Below are 13,156 nucleotides of genomic sequence, written 5' to 3'. Positions count from 1 at the left end.
ATTCTCCTGGATCTCCCAATCTTCCACTAACATAACGAGTTAGCAATAACTACTTATCTTCTGACCTCAATGTTCAGAGTGGTTTGGGGTTAAAGTGTTCATGGTTGGGCAATAGCAATTTTGGGTTAATTCCCACCTTGATGACTCCCCCGGGGGGTCAAGCCTAGGGTTTGTTTCACGTTCTTCCTTTCCCAAATAGTTAATCCGTTGAGTAACCGTGCAAAACAATTAACACATCATACCTCCACTCGTTAATCCCCCCATAAAGGGATTAGTGCCTCATGGCTTCCATAGACAATATATAATTGAGGTAAAGAAAAAGCATGTTAATTAAATCGACATGATGTAGTAAATGAAAGAGCCTGATTGTATTGAAATTAAGCACGAATCCACAGATTTTGTAACACCCCGTACCCGTGTTCGACGCCGAAACAGGTACGAGGCATTAACAAAACATACACATGCAATTGTAAAAAATCGAGACATAATTTTTACATCCAAATTAAACTTTTCAATTTTCATCACTAAGTTCCTGATATGGATCTACGAGGCCCAAAACATACTATAGAAACGGTCTGAGACTAAATCGAAAACTTTGAAAAACGTTGAAAAAAAATTTTTAAAGAGGGGCATGCGCCCGTGTCCAAGGCCGTGTCCTTCACACAACCATTCACATGCCACATTTTCCATACTTAGTCATTACACACTCATTCGACCAACTCATGCCTCTCACAAAATGCATCATCATAACATATAACTTAACTAATATTAGCCAACATCAATGGCCTTATACAAAATGAGTTATCAAATATGAAAGGCCAACATTTTAGGCCAAACCAATTATTACATATAACAAAATAAACAAGTCCTCTATACATGCCATAATTCAAAATATGAATTTCAAAATACCAAAAGAATAATGATAGTGCGAATGGATCTCCGACAATCTTCGAACCCCGAGCTAGCTTGGTGACACTATAAAATAAGGGAAAAGAGAGGGGAGTAAGCATATAGCTTAGTAAGTAGGTATGTAAATAATAAAAAAATTATTAACATGCTTTTATAAATCTTAAAATATGTTTTCAAAATAATTCAATCATAACTACACATAGATCCACTATTTACGCAAGTTCAAAACAAGCTGTCTATTCGAGTCACAGTCACTAAATAATTTATATATGGAGCTATTAGTAACTCCAAATTAAGATTTGCTAATTTTTTCAGAAACTAGACTCGTATATATTCTTACCATACATTTTCAGAATTTTTGGTTTAGCCAATAAGTAAAGTTTATTCTTTAAACTCACCCCTGTTTCACTGTCTGGCAGTTTCGGCCACTCTTCACTAAAAATTAGTCATCTACTTATACAGGACTCAGATGATGTTCCCATTTGTTTCTTTTAAAAATAGAATCATTAAGGATTTTAAGCATATAAATTATAACCTATAATTATTATTTTTTTACTATTTTTAATGATTTTCCCAAATCAGAATAGAGGATTCCAAAATCATTCTGACTCTATCTCACAAAAATTAAAATATCTCATAATATGAAATTCTTTTTCTTACACCGTTTCCTTTATATGAAAATAGACCCAATAATATTTAATTTCATATCTTATTCAACCTCTAATTCTATTTCCACCATTTTTGGTGATTTTTCAAAGCCACACAACTGCTGCTATCCAAAACTGTTTTATTACTAAATTTCACTCTTTCATGTTTTCTTTGTAGTAACTTTCATTGTAACACTTACTCCATATCAATCTTACCAAAGTCCGATCACATGTCAAGTACATTGCTCATAAGTTTACACACATGTACCTGCACTTATTCATCACATAGTCATATTCAATTACACCTAGTCATTTCCCGTTGAACATATCAGAATAATAACGGATACCCGGTGGCCTGCACATAGTACAACCCTTGTATTCAAAGCTACCTTCTTCACAAAGTGGCCTTCACATAGTACCACACTTGTGACCAAAGCTATCTTTCTTTAAAAAGTGGCTTTCACATAGTACCACACTTGTGACCAAGCTATCTCTTCTCAATGTGGCCTTCACATAGTATAACACTTGAATCACTAGTGACATGTCACTTGTATCCTATTCTATTCCTAATGTTCAATCGGGAAATTTCTCACTTTTCGATACTTGTCAGTTTCATTCAATATTCAGCCACATTTCATAAAACATAATAAAATGTGATAACGTAAGTAAAAACGATGCATTATTTACATATAAACTTACCTCGGTGCAAAATATGACAAATTTCCAATTTAGTCCACAAATCACACTATCGAAAAATTACATTTTGCCCTTAAAGTCTCATATATTTACAATTTTGCCCCTAGGCTCGTAAGATGAAAAGCACTTATTTTTCTCAAATCTTAAGCCTAGCCGATTCATATTCCCTCTTATAGCAACTCAAAATTTTCAGTAAATCACATTTTCTACACATAATTTTACAACTTTTACAAATAGGTCATTTTATGCAATTTCATAAAAAATCACTTAGTAAAAGTTGTTTATAACACCCCCAAACTTTCATAGTCTTCTATAAAACATCAAAAAACATGCATATCATCCATGGGTAAATTTTTAAACACAAACCCTAGCTCAAAATAATGGTGGAAATAGCTAAACCAAGCTATGAAGATCTCAAAAATGTAAAGAACATTAAAAACGGGGCTAAAACGAACTTACAATCAAGCTTGAAAGCTAGAAAAACTCATATCTATGTCTTCCTCATGTGAAATTCGGCCAAGGGGTTGAAGAAGGACAAAAGTTGGTTTTTAATTTTGTTTTTAATTACCAAATGACCAAATTACCCTTAATGAAAAACATTAGAAATACCAAACCATGTCTATTTTTGTCCACCAACTTAATCAATGGTCTAATTACCATTTAAAGACCTCCAATTTAGAATTTCATATCAATTGGACACCTCTAACATGTAGAACTCAACATTTGCATTTTTTTTACAATTTAGTCCTTTTGATAAAATTAACTGCCCAAACGTCAAAATTTTTGAACAAAATTTTCACGAAATTATTCCTTGAAATTGTAGACTATAAAAATATAATAAAAGTGAACTTGACTACGTCGAACCTGTGGTCCTGAAACCACTGTTCTGACTAGACCCAAAATCAGGCTATTACAACTCTCCCCCTTTTAGGGATTTTCGTCCCCGAAAATCTTATCGGTAAAGAGATTTGGGTACTATTTTCTCATGGCTTCCTCTGGTTCCTAAGTAGCCTCTTCTACTCCATGTCTTTGCCAGAACATTTTCACTAAGGCTATACTTTTATTTCTCAACTGTTTAACTTCTCGAGCCAAAATCTTTATCGGTTCCTCATCATAGGTCATATCCGACCAAATCTCAATCTCTATCGGAGAAATCACATGTGAAGGATCGGAACAATATCGTTGTAACATCGATACATGAAACACATTATGAATTCTTTCTAACTCTGCCGATAAAGCTAACTGATACGCCACTGGTCCAATTCTTTCAATAACCTCATACGGCCCAATGAAACGCAGACTCAACTTGTCTTTTCAATAACCTGAGCATGATTTTCGTGTGACAAGTTTTAAATACCTATAATTAATCATTCTTGAAACTAACTATTATCACGATGTAGGCTAGTGCACCAATCGAATAGTAGTATAGTCTTAGCAAGACCGGATTGTTGAATTCAAAGGAACTAAAAGTACTAGTAATGACTGTCTTTTTATTATCTAGCCTAAAAAAAGGGGGGTTTTGTTTTAACTAACTAATTATCTAAACTAAGAATTCACATAAAGTAGAATTGGGGGATTACTTTTGGAAAACAATTGAATTAAGACAATACCTAAGGAAAAATCCACCTAGACTTTACTTGTTATTCTGGCTTCGAATCGGACAATTTTTTCATTTAACTTGTCCCGTAGAGATCCCTAAGTTATGTTATTATCCCTATTCAGGACTAATAACGTCTAATCCCTGACTGAATAATTGAGACTTTTCTCTAATTAACACCCTAGGGTTGCATTAACTCGATCTATGGATCCCCTTATTAGGTTTCACCCTAATCCGGCAAAATCTTGTCACCCTATGTCTAGGCGCGCAATCAACTCCGCTTAATTATGACAAATGTATTCTTAGACAGGGTCTATTCCTCCTCTGAATAAGAGCTTATCTCGAATCAGTATCTTGGGATATCAAAATAAGAATTAAGAACACATAATTAAGAACAAGTTAAGTATTTATCACACAATTCAGAAAATAATAACAAGATTCGTCTTAGGTTTCATTCCCCTTAGGTATTTAGGGGATTTAGTTCATAACTAAAAAGGAAAACATCTCAGAAGAATAATGAATACAAAACATTAAGAAAACCCAAAACTCCTGAAGGGAAATTGAGAGGAGATCTTCAGTTTTGATGGTGACTTTGGCTTCTGAGATCGATCAATCAGCTTCCCTTGAGCAGTTCCCTGCCTCCTTCTTTCTGTGCCTCATTTTCCTCTTCCTCTAAGGTGTATTTATAGGCTTTGGAATGCCTCGAAACCCTCAAAATTAGCCTTTTCTAAATTGGACTCAACTTGGGCTCGACAGGAACACGCCCGTGTGAGTCGTGCTTCGATTCTGCCAGATTGACACGGTCGTGTGGTATGCCCGTGTGAGGAAGTCCAGGTCGTGTTGATTTCATACTTTGACCCATTTTCTCCATTTTTGGCCCGTTTCTCATTTATTTCGCTCTCCTATGCTCACATAAGGATAAAACATGAAATTAAGGCATTAGGAGCATCGAATTCACCAATTCTAGGGAAAAATCATCCATAAAATGCGTTAAGCATGGGGTAAAAATATGTATAAATTACGGTTTATCAAATACCCCCACACTTAAGCATTTGCTTATCCTCAAGCAAAATTCTCAACTCATATTCAAAATAAATTCTTCTCAACCTATAATTTCTATCGATAATATCTCAAAATAATCCATAGGTAATCATACATTGAAAATTCAACTGAAAGGACATCAAAGTTTCGAACATTCCAAGTTGAGTATTTAATCATGCAAAACTTTAGGCATTTCCTTTATCTAAGTGGTTACCTCGATTTGAAATCTCACGGAGTTTATCATCCTCACTAAAGATTCATTCAAATCACTCAAAGTGTTTAAGGACAATGTAAGTAACACTCATCAGTCAATATGAAAAGTTATTACCATAGACTTGCATGAAAATTACATCTCCACCACTATAATTTGAGATGATCCATCAATCAAAAGGTCTTTAGAGGGTTGTAACGTGGCTTTGGATAGGGGGTGTGGTCACAAGCTGAAAGAAATGGTTAGAATCGAGATTGAATTGAAAAATCAGTTAACTAGAAAAAGATTTAATCATCCTTGCATACAACAGAGCTTTTCTTAGAATATGGAATTTAACTTCTTTAGCTCAGAAGATTACTACTACTAATATGTATACATTTTTTAAGAATAAGTTTAATTACAAAATAGAATAAAACATAGTTAAGCAACTATTTCAATTCAAATCTCGACAAAAATAGGGATCAAATTAATTTAGGGGATTTCAACAATAATGGGCTAAGGGTTAGTATGAAGGGTAATATAAGAAATAGCTTGTTAGCTCAACAGGGTTTACTAAGGGTTAATCATGGAGGTAGGCTTTTCATGGGATGAGTGGGTTAATCCTAAGTGCCTTTCTCATTTCGACGTATCAAATCAAATAGTATGGTCTTGACATGCATAATCAAGCAAGTTCTAGAATAACAGTTCAATACTAACGCACTCAAAGCAATAATAAAAGTGAGCATGAAAGGATTAATAGATACTCAAAAGGCTCAAAAATCTCACAAGAATTATGGCTTTTTGATGTTTAAAACTTGTGAATTCCAACTCAAAGTAATACCTAAACTTTGGGGAAACAACCTAAATTTTTAAATTCTTAAAAATCAACTTATCATGCTTGATTCTCTAATGTCTTAGAGTTTAAACAATCAATGCATAAATGTCTATGTTTTAATTCAAGATATATCAATCAAAATTATAAATCAATCAAAATTTATCTTAAATATGATATGAGAGCTTTTCAAGAGAACAAGGCAATCATTCAAGGATTTTTTTGATAGTAAAATGAATACCCCCCACACTTAAGATGTACATTCCCTCAATGTACAAAGATAGGTATAAAAATATAAAAATAAGATAGGGAGAGAAGTGAAACTTCCTGAGTTGAAAATGGATGAAATTCCTGGATTAGCGAGAATGAGTTGCTGGAAATACAACTGGAGGACAAACATGATTTTAAAGGACAAAAGGAGAATTGGGGGAATAATTTGATAGTAATCATAAAGATAAGTCGTTTTAAAAATAAAAGAATCTTCAAAAAATAATAAAAGAAAAATAAAATAAAATCGATAATCTTATCTTTTTTTTTCAAGTGGCACGGCCGGTTCACACGCCCATGTGGATCGTGTCCCGCCCGTGTTTGTTGCGAAGGGAGATGTCGTCACACGGCCTTCGGGCATGTCTGTGTGTCTAAGCCGTGTGGCTACATGATCATGTTGCACGACCGTGTGCGATGTGGTTCGCTTCTTCCACGGTCGTGTAGTTCTGCACACGCCCGTATTATTTTGACAATATTGTCTACGTGCGATAAACACGGGCGTGTTGCATGCCCGTGTGCATTTGATAGATTTGACCATGGCCAGGTCGCACGCCCGTGGCCACTTATCGTATTCCGTGTTGGGAAAGATAACTGTTACCCTATTTTCGCATGGCCGTCTCACACGGTCGTATTTCCGTCTGTGGTGGTCACATGGCCTTAAGCACAGCCACGTGATCGGCCGTGTGGAGTTGGAAACCTATGCTTCAAAGACTCTGTTAATGACCTAGATGTTTAAAAATTGAAATTTAAATAATTTAAAACCATTAGTACTTGGGTTGTGTCCCAAAAAGCACTTATTTATAGTCTAAGCTCGACTTACCTCTCCATTGAATGGTCATAGGGGTTCGAGGAGTTTATACTCCTCATTCCTACTATCCATCTTGTCAAAATAAGTTTTAGACGGGTATTATTTACCTTAAAAGTGCCAAACTTGGGATGACTTACCTCGACTGTACGGAATGGGAAAATACTAAGTACCGTAAAAGGGACGTCTTCATTTGGTTTGGTAGTGACAATATGAGGATCCGTGGCATCTAATAAAACTCTATCTCCAACCTTAAGTTGATTTGGAAAGGTATTGAGCTCGTTTTGGCGTAGTTTTGGTTTATCGTGTGTTTTCGGTTTATGGGTCTGCCATTCATCTAACTCCTCAACTTGTAGCCTTCGATCCTCATGAATAGGTCCTCTACTATTGCTTGAGAATGGCTCATGTGCTTCCTTCAGACTAATTTCCTGCAAAGTAGGTTGCACTATATTGTCAGTTTTAGTTGAATGGTCTAAATAATCACCCTTAATTTTCGATGTGTTGCCAGAATTGCGAGCTTGAAGGGTGATTGTTTCGTCTCCCACACGAAGTGTGATCTCACCTGTGCCAACATCAATAATCGTTGTAGCAGTTGCTAAAAAGGGCTTTCCTAAAATCAAAGGAGTGTTGCTATCCTTTTCTATCTCTAAAACAATGAAGTGAATGGGAAATATAAATTTATCAATTTTAACTAGCACATCTTCAATAATACCCCTAGGAAATCTTATAGCTTTATCTGCTAATTGAATGCTCATCCTAGTCTGTTTGGGTTTCCCAAGACCTAATTGTTTGAACATTTTGTAGGGCATGACGTTAATACTAGCCCCTAAATCAGCTAATGCATTATGAACATCTAAACTACCAATTAAGCAAGGAATCGTAAAACTCCCTGGATCTTTTAGTTTGCTGGGTAGTTTATTCTGTAGAATAACTGAGCAAACTGCGTTTAGCTCCACATGCGACGCCTCGTCCAACTTCGGTTTATTTGCTAAAAGCTCCTTTAAAAATTTTATTGCGTTTGACATCTACGATAAAGCTTCAATAAATAGTAAGTTAATGTGTAATTTTTTAAGAGTTTAAGGAATTTACCAAATTGTTCATTTGAGCAGTCTTTCCTTGTCGCGTTGGGGTATGACACACGAGGTTTATATTCGACATTCACTGATTTGTTTTTATAATGACCTACCTCACCTTGATCTCTGCTCACCACAGTTTCTTGCTTTAGTTCTGGCTCAGGCTCAACGAATTCTTCTTCATCTTGAACATTAATAGCGTTGAGCTGTTCCCTTGGGTTGGGTTCAGTATTACTTGGCAAGCTACCTTGTGGTTGTTCGAAGATTAGTTTAGATAGCTGGCCTATCTGCGTTTCGAGCCCTTAGATCGATGCTTGCTGATTCTTAAGTGTTGTCTCGGTATTCTAGAATAGAGTTTCTGACACCGATATAAACTTTGAGAGCATCTCTTCAAGGTTCGACTTCTTTTCCTGTTGGTAGGGTGGTTGTTGGTAGCCTAGAGGTGGTCTCTGATTTCCTTGGCCTCCCCATGAGAAATTTGGGTGGTTCCTCCAACCTGCATTGTAAGTGTTACTATATGGATTGTTTTGAGATCGAGAATTATTACCCATGTTTAACTACTCGTTATCCATGTTGTGGCCATAAGGTTGGTACTCCGAATTATTTGATCCACCTCCACTTGCTTCGCACTGCATTACTGGGTGAACCTGTGAAGAACTAAGAAAACCATCAATTTTTTTATTCAAGAGTTCTACCTGATTAGAGAACATGGTGACCGAATCGACGTTATAAACACCGGCTGTTTTTGTTGGCTTTGTCTTCATGACTTGCCACTGATAGTTATTCAGTGACATCTCCTCTATAAACTCATAAGTATCTTCAGGTGTTTTATTATTGATGGTTTTGCCAACAGCTGCGTCAACCATTTGTCGAGTCGAAGGATTCAGGCCATTATGGAATGTTTGAACCTGAAGCCAAAGCGGTAACCCATGGTGAGGGCACCTTCTCAGTAAGTCCTTGTATCTCTCCCATGCATTGTAAAGAGTTTCTAAGTCCATCTGTACAACCAAAGAGATATCATTACGCAATTTAGCCGTTTTAGCCGGTGAAAAATATTTTAGTAAAAATTTTTTCATCATTTGTTCCCAAGTAGTAATTGACCCTCGTGGCAACGAGTTCAACCACTGTTTAGCTTTGTTCCTCAATGAAAAAGGGAATAACCGAAGATGAATGGCATCATCAGAAACACCAGTAATTTTAAATGTATCGCATAGTTCCATAAAGTTTGCTAAGTGAGCGTTGGGATCCTCATCCTGCAAACCTTCAAACTGAACAAATTGCTATATCATTTGAATAGTGTTAGGTTTTAGTTCAAAAGTATTTGCAGCTACAGCTGGTCTAACTATGCTCAATTCAGTTCTTATTAAAGAAGGTTTAGCATAATCATACATAGTGCGTGGAGCAGGATTTTGATTAACCACAATTGTAGGAGGTAGCTGATTGTCTTGGTTTTCAGCCATCTCTTCGGTTGGGGGTTGAGTATCATTCTCTTGCTCGTTCTCTATATATCTTAAGCTTCGCCTTATTTCTCTTTGGTTTCTACGAACTGTGCGATCGATTTCTTCATCAAATAGTAGTAGTCCTGACGGGTTTCTTCTAGTCATAAACTATAAAAATCTGCCAAGAGAAAGAAAAAGTAAATTAATAAATAATTAAATTAAATTAAATTGCAAGAAAAATAAATGGCTAAAGTAATAAAAATTGAGTGTTCCTAATATCTTAGTTCCCCGGCAACGACGCTAAAAACTTGATCACGATTTTCGTGTGACAGGTTTTAAATACTTATAATTAATCGTTCTTGAAACTAACTATTATCACGATGTAGGCAAGTGTACCCATCGAACAGTAGTATAGTCTTAGCAAGACCGGATTGTCGAACCCAAAAGAACTAAAAGTACTAGTAATGACTGTCTTTTTATTATCGAGCCTAAAAATAGGGGGGTTTTGTTTTAACTAACTAATTATTTAGACTAAGAATTCACAGAAAGTAGAATTGGGGATTAATTTTGGAAAATGATTGAATTAAGACAATACCTAAGGAAAAATCCACCTAGACTTTACTTGTTATTCTAGCTTCGAATCGGACAATTTTTTCATTTAACTTGTCCCGTAGAGATCCCTAAGTTATGTTATTATCCCTATTCAGGACTAATAACGTCTAATCCCTGACTGAATAATTGAGACTTTTCTCTAATTAACACCCTAGGGTTGCATTAACTCGATCTATGGATCCCCTTATTAGGTTTCACCCTAATCCGGCAAAATCTTGTCACCCTATGTCTAGGCGCGCAATCAACTCCGCTTAATTATGACAAATGTATTCTTAGACAGGGTCTATTCCTCCTCTGAATAAGAGCTTATCTCGAATCAGTATCTTGGGATATCAAAATAAGAATTAAGAACACATAATTAAGAACAAGTTAAGTATTTATCATACAATTCAGAAAATAATAACAAGATTCGTCTTAGGTTTCATTCCCCTTAGGTATTTAGGGGATTTAGTTCATAACTAAAAAGGAAAACATCTCAGAAGAATAATAATACAAAAAATAAAGAAAACCCAAAACTCCTGAAGGGAAATTGAGGGGAGATCTTCAGTTTTGATGGTGACTTCGGCTTTTGAGATCGATCAATCAGCTTCCCTTGAGCAGTTCCCTGCCTCCTTCTTTCTGTGCCTCATTTTCCTCTTCCTCTAAGGTGTATTTATAGGCTTTGGAATGCCTCGAAACCCTCAAAATTAGCCTTTTCTAAATTGGACTCAACTTGGGCTCGACAGGAACACGCCCGTGTGAGTCGTGCTTCAATTCTGCCAGATTGACACGGCCGTGTGGTATGCCCGTGTGAGGAAGTCCAGGCCATGTTGATTTCGTACTTTGGCCCATTTTCTCCATTTTGGCCTGTTTCTCGTTTCTTTCGCTCTCCTATGCTCACCTAAGTATAAAACATGAAATTAAGTCATTAGGAGCATCGAATTCACCAATTCTAAGGAAAAATCATTCATAAAATGCGTTAAGCATGGGGTAAAAATATGTATAAATTACGGTTTATCATGACCATTACAATGCTTCGTACAGTGCCATTTGTATACTCGATTGAAAACTGTTGTTATAGGAAAACTCGACCAAAGGTAGATGTTTCTCCCAACTACCTTTGAATTCTAAAACACAACATCGGAGCATGTCTTCAAGAACTTGAATTACTCTTTTGGATTGACCGTCAGTTTGCGGATGAAACGCGGTACTAAAATTCAATTTCGTACCTCTTGCAACTTTTTCCAAAACCTCGAAGTGAATCTCGAATCTCTATCCGAAATAATTGATATAGGCACTCCGTGCAATCTCACACTTTCAGCAATATACAACTCAGCCAACTTATCAAGTGAGTAGTCGGTACGTACTGGTATAAAGTGAGCCTATTTCGTCAATTTATCAACCACAACCCAAACAACATCTTTCTTTTTTGGAGTCAAAGGCAAACCTGTCACAAAATCCATCATGATTCCGTCCCATTTCCACTCGAGAGCCATCACTAGCTGAAGTAAACCCGAAGGTACCTGATGCTCGGTTTTCACTTGTTGGAAAATCAAACACTTTGATACAAATTCAGAAATATCTCTTTTCATACCCGACCACCAATACAATTTCTTTAAATCATTAAGTACTACCTGGATGAACTGATAAACAACCACTATGTGCCTCATGTAAAATTTTCCAAATAAACTCATCATCTTTTGGTACACATACTCTATCACGAAACATCAAGCAATCATTTGGTCCGATTCAAAAATCTGAGTCACAACCCGATTTACACTGAGCTCGCTTGGCTTGCAATTCACTGTCGTTCTTTTGAGATTCGTAAATTTGCTGAAGAAACAGTGGTCTAGCCCTCAACTCGGCCAAAATTGAACCATCATCAGACAAAGTCAAACTCGTACTCATAGCTTTCAAAGCAACCAAGGATTTTCTGCTCAAGGCATCAGCAACTACATTCGCTTTTCCTGAGTGGTAATCAATCATTAACTCATAATCTTTTAGTAATTCAAGCTATCTCAGTTGTCGAAAATTAAAATATTTTTGATTCATCAGATACTTCAAACTCTTGTAATCGATAAAGATTCGACATTTCTCACCATACAAATAATGATGCCAAATTTTCAAAGCAAAGACGATGGCAGCTAATTCCAAGTCATGCGTCGGATAATTCTTCTCGTGCGGTTTCAACTGTCTCAAGGCATAAGCTACCACTTTGCCCTCTTGTATCAACACACAACCAAGACCATTCAATGACGCATCACTATAAATCACAAACTCTTTCCCCATTTCAGGTTTCACCAAAACCGACGCCTCAGTCAATAATGCTTTCAATTTCTCGAAACTTTGTTGACATTTATCGGTCCATTCAAACTTAACATTCTTTTGAAGTAACTTAGTCATAGGAGAGGCAATAATCGAGAATCCCTCAACAAAACGTCTATAATACCCGGTTAAGCCCAAAAAGCTTCTAACCTCAAATACATTCTTTGGCGGTTTCCAATCAACAATTGCCGATATTTTGCTCGGATCAACCCGAATATCATCACCTGAAACTATGTGTCCCAAAAATCCAACTTCACCAAGCCAAAACTCACTTTTACTGAACTTAGCAAACAGTTTCTTTTCTCTCAAAATCTTCAACATAGATCTTAAGTGCTCGGCATGCTCGGACTCATCTTGGGAGTAAATCAGGATGTCATCTATAAACACAACTACAAACTTATCCAAATACGATCAAAAAATTAAGTTCATCAAGTCCATAAGAATAGCCAGAACATTCGTTAAACCGAAAGGCATCACAAGAAATTCATAGTGTCCATACCTCATTCTGAAAGTGGTTTTTGGCACATCTGACTCTTTAACCCTCAACTAATAGTAACAGGATCTCAAAACAATCTTTGAAAACACTGTTGTCCCTTTCAACTAGTCGAACAAATCATCAATTCTCGGTAACGAATACTTGTTCTTTATAGTCACTTTGTTGAGCTGATGGTAGTCAATACAAAGCCTCATAGATCCGTCTTTCTTCTTTACAAATAGTACAAGAGCACCCCAAGGAGAAAAACT

At 36.2% G+C, this 13,156-nt stretch overlaps 1 non-coding gene across 1 annotated transcript; it reads left to right on the top strand.

Moving 5' to 3' along the window:
• Positions 1 to 8,981: 8,981 nt before the first annotated feature.
• LOC121208640 (small nucleolar RNA R71) lies at positions 8,982 to 9,088 on the top strand. The gene has a single exon (XR_005903772.1). It is a non-coding gene; the product is annotated as a small nucleolar RNA R71 (small nucleolar RNA).
• Positions 9,089 to 13,156: the final 4,068 nt, after the last annotated feature.

The sequence above is a fragment of the Gossypium hirsutum genome, chromosome A10 (assembly GCF_007990345.1).
Source record: "Gossypium hirsutum isolate 1008001.06 chromosome A10, Gossypium_hirsutum_v2.1, whole genome shotgun sequence".
Taxonomy (NCBI): Eukaryota; Viridiplantae; Streptophyta; class Magnoliopsida; order Malvales; family Malvaceae; genus Gossypium; species Gossypium hirsutum.
The sequence above is the reverse complement of the archived record's forward strand: the minus strand, read 5'-3'. Positions and strand labels throughout refer to the sequence as shown.